The 4,714-nt window shown below is 43.0% G+C and overlaps 1 pseudogene; it reads left to right on the top strand.

Annotated features, from left to right (window-relative positions):
- The first annotated feature begins 605 nt into the window (after positions 1 to 605).
- On the top strand, positions 606 to 3,461 carry LOC121796496 (annotated as a pseudogene).
- The last annotated feature ends 1,253 nt before the right edge of the window (positions 3,462 to 4,714 follow it).

Below are 4,714 nucleotides of genomic sequence, written 5' to 3'. Positions count from 1 at the left end.
TTGAACCCCGACAACAGTCCTGAGGTGGGCTGCTGCCAATCCGAGTGAGCATTCGGTGGTTCCGGCCTAGGAAAATCAGGCGGATGGAGGCTGTCCACGCGACGGTCGGTGACAGCAAGATGAGACTCCATCTCGACAAACACCTCCATCCTCTGGTCAGGAGGTTTAGTGAGCGGTGGGTGAAATCCCGCATCAACTAACGACGATTGGTCGTATGGTGGCGCCGTATATGTGGGCTGATTGTTGGTCGGTGAGTGACAATGCCAATCTGGTGGATCAGGTTTGGGTTGCTGTTGTGGGCGGGGATTCCAGAAAGTCTGATCAGTTGCGCCCCAATTGTAAGGCTGGTATGGCTGCTGCCAATCTGGGGGGTCGGGCGGTTGAGTGTGCGGTGGGTGAAACCCTGCGTCGACTAATGGCTGGTGGCCGTATGGTGGTTGTGGGACAGCAGATGCAACCGGCCAATCAGAGGATTGTTCGTGGTATGCGTGATGCTGTTCATTAATCTCGTCCAACTTCTTGTATATTCTGTTGCAGGCAGTCATTATCTGGTCACATAGGTAAGATAGATAGATTTCATCGTTGGAAGTCATGGTGAGATCGCAATGAAAGCACCAGTTGATAAGGGAAAAGCCCTTATCAAGTGAAAAAGATAAAGAAAGTCGCAGAGAAACCGTGCTCTGTCGACAATCGGAAATTCTAAACGGAAAAACTAAATAAACATAAAAGAAAATAGTTATGATTTCATTGATTGAATAATGAGAATAACAATAGTCCTATTTATAATACTCCTATGAATAACCTAACTTGGTGAACAAGATAATAAAGATATATGAAAGATATGATAATATGATAATAGATATATGAAAGATATTTCGGAAGATATAATTGTATCAGTGTGTTTATCATGAACAGCCGTCGGAGGAAATACTTCTGCCGGAGGACAAGCTGTGGCCGTTCCTTCTCCGGTTTCCGGTCTCGTCGTTCGGTATCTGCCTGGGCGTGAGCAGCCAAGCCATCATGTGGAAGACGATATCTTCAACCGAATCCACAAAGTTTCTCCACATAAGCCCACACATAAACCAGGTGTTTTGGTTCATCTCCATCTACGCGCTAAAGCTAGTCTTCTACTGGGAAGCCGTCCGCCGCGAGTACCACCACCCTATCCGGGTCAACTTCTTCTTCGCCCCGTGGATCGCCCTCCTCTTCCTCGCAATGGGAATCCCGCCGTCGATCAATAAAACTCTGCCGAAACCGCTCTGGTACGTCCTAATGACTCCGATCTTCTGCCTCGAGGTGAAGATCTACGGCCAGTGGATGTCGGGAGGCCAGCGGCGGCTGTCCAAGGTGGCAAACCCCTGCAACCACCTGTCAGTCGTCGAAAACTTCGTCGGCGCATTGCTGGGGGCGTCGATGGGGATAAAAGAAGGGCCTATTTTCTTCTACGCCATTTGATTGGCTCACTACACTGTTTTGTTTGTCACGCTCTATCAGATACTTCCCACGAACGAGACGCTTCCCAAAGAGCTTCATTCGGTCTTCTTCCTCTTTGTTGCTGCGCCTAGCGTCGCCTCCATGGCGTGGGTGAAGATGGTCGGCTCTTTCGATTTCGGGTCGAGGATTGCATACTTCATCGCCATGTTCCTCTATCTCTCCTTGGTATAATCCTCAAAAACTCGGAACATTGACCGTGATAATGAAAACTGATGTGTATATATAATATATGATTAATGTGGTTGGTTGACAAACACAGATTTTGCATGTTTTTAAAGACTAGATTTGACTTGTTTTAAATGTCAATCATGCAAATTATGTTCTTAAATTGCATATATTATACATTTGATATTTTTGACGTGTTTGTTGATAAATGATAGAAAAAGATAGAATAAGGTGAAAAAAAGGCCAAAGTGCAGCAGCCTCTGTTCGAGCCCATTCTGGAAGCGATTTTGAAGTCCAATCAGTGCCTACTAGATACCAGTCTCTTCGTCTTCGAAAGACCTTCGCGTGGATACCTTAAACATCTAAATCGGAGTTCTGTGGAGAAAGTTATGGCCATTTTACAAACATCGCGCAGTGCAGTCAAAATCTGGCGGAAATTCACGGAAGAAAAGAAATTATTATATTGTGAAGCCAAATCTCTCCTATTTCTTGTAGGGCACGAAATTTATCAAAAATAAACCTTTTTCAGCTTATAAATACCCATAACCTAAATTATAATCTTTATCTCAGAGCCTCCAATCCTTCGCCATCTTTACACCTCTTTCCATTCCATAATACACACATAATTCATCCATCTTCCATTGGAGCGGAGCTCTGCAGATCCAGGCAAGAGAAGACTGAAGATTGAAGATTCAACCTTGGGTTTTATCAATTTCTTTCATGTCTCGTACTTTAATTGTAGTTTTTACTTGTCTATGAGTAGAACATCTTTTGTAGAATTTTTGGTATAGATATTCGATTGATATTCCTTGTTAGCTCTTGCAGTTATTTGATTTATCTGGTGTTTTCTATGTTTAATTGATTAGCTACCTCTTGAATACATGTTAGAGTTGATTAGAGTACTCGGGAGATGAAATAATTGACTTGGAAAAATGGATAATTCACACCTTAATTCAATAGAATTCGGGAGAGTTGAGGTTTTGAGTGAGGTCTTTGATCTTATATGCTTTTAGGAGTTAGGGGTTTAAGGGTTAGAAGGGGACTTCAATCCTATCACCTAATCTACAGGTTTCTCACCTCGGGAGGGGGTTTAATCTATTATTGTGATCGACTTAATAGCTCTGGAGACCGAAATTCAAGGAAGTCGATTGTGTTTTTGGATCCTAAAATTCTACATTCTTAAGCCTGCTTTGTATTATTTCTTTTTATGTTTTCCATTTTTTTGTTTATTTCTTTCAGTCTAGTTTAATTAATCAACCCAAAAATCACGTGTCTCTAGATAGTATATGACACTTAGTATATGGTAGTCAGTTGCAATCTTATTCCATGTGTTCGATATCCGGTACTGACCTTTAGCTATACTAGATCTGCCCTGTATGCTTGCAGGTAAATTTAGTGCTAATAAATAGTGCATCATTGGTAAATTTGTTGCAGGCGATCCGAGTGAATTTCTTCAGAGGTATAAGATTCTCGCTGGCGTGGTGGGCGTACACGTTTCTTCAGAGGTATAAGGTACTCGAGCGCGGTGGATAACGCGGTGACGAAGACGTTTGCGGTGATACTGTGGCGACGCTTATAGTGGCGGCGCTGCTTGTGGTAACGGTGATCCATGCCTTTATTTTAGGGGATTTGTTTCCCAACGACATGGCCATTGCTATAAGCGAGAGGAGGCCAAATCATCCACCACGCGGAGATGGTACCACAGGCGAGCTGCCAGCTCCGACGCCGCCGTCGACCAGTATCTTAAGTTTTCCGATGCCAAAGACGCCGAGGTGGTGGAGACTCAACCAGCTGGACCCTGAGATGAACACTACTAAACCTTTTGTAAAGTGTGAGGGATTTTTGTCGACCATATATAGAGGTTTCATCAAATTCTACATTATATTTTAAAGTGAACTACATAAAAAGTCCCTGACGTTTCCAAAAGTTTCGCTCTAGACCCCTAACAAAAAAAAATGTCCCCAGAAGTGCCTAACCTTCAACCTAATCACGAATGAGATATTTGTAGCCATTTTTCGGACCAAAAGGCCATTTTACCTTGAAGGGCATTAAAGACAATTCCATTCCCTGTCGCAACAGTCCTGCTCTGCGTTGATAATTTACTTTTGCAGACAACAGTGGTAAACTCAATGTTGATGTGCACAGACTACCGTGTTCCTTTGTCTATAGTTAAGAGTGTAGTGTGAAATAATTTCACATCTTCCTTCTCTCTCTTCACTTCCTTCTCGCAAAAAGGGTTCAACAAGGGATTCATTCGTCATTTGAACTCTACCATATAACCATCAGTTGTAAGAGCCCAATTTATGTAATTTATTCTGCCGCACTGAAATTCCTCCGTGGGTTGGTGATTTTTATTGGGTTGTTATTGCAACGGAATTTGGGTGTATTCAAATTAGGGTTTATGGTTGTTTGGCTGGGTGGAGATTTGTTTTTGGGATTTTATTTGTCTGTGAGATGGCGATGTTTGTTGTAGTCCGATCAATTTTGGCTTATTTTGTTGCTGAATGTGGCTGGATTTCGTAGCTGAAGCTGTGCGTTTTTAATTTAGGGGTTATGTGTGGGGTTATGTTTGGTCGGCTGGCTGTGGGATCCATTTTATTTGTGAAATTACTTTCATAAATAATGACATATAAATTAACTTGAATATGTTTGGGTTTGAATTTCCAATTCAGGTCGCTCTTGCAATGTCTTCTTCAAGTACGGAATCGTTCGGTTCAAGTTTTAATTGGGATTGGCCTCGTCCACCGGTTGTTCTCTGTAGTCACGATGTCGCGGCCGAGCTGGTGACGTCTAGGACGTCGGCTAATCCAGGTCGACGTTACTATCGGTGTCCATTCTGGAAGGAAGACGATTGCAGATTCTTCCGTTGGTTTGATGCTGGTCTATCGCCAAGCCAAGACACCTACTTTCAACGAATGAAGCTCGAACGAGACAGGTTTGAAGAATAACTCCGATCGAAGAGTATTGTGCATGGTGATCTTGAAGCCAAATTTCGCATCAAAAGTGATGAATGTGCAGATCTGAAGGCAAAATTGCCCATGAAGACTGACGAGTG

Source organism: Salvia splendens, chromosome 3, assembly GCF_004379255.2.
Source record: "Salvia splendens isolate huo1 chromosome 3, SspV2, whole genome shotgun sequence".
NCBI classification, from domain to species: Eukaryota; Viridiplantae; Streptophyta; class Magnoliopsida; order Lamiales; family Lamiaceae; genus Salvia; species Salvia splendens.
The sequence above is the reverse complement of the archived record's forward strand: the minus strand, read 5'-3'. Positions and strand labels throughout refer to the sequence as shown.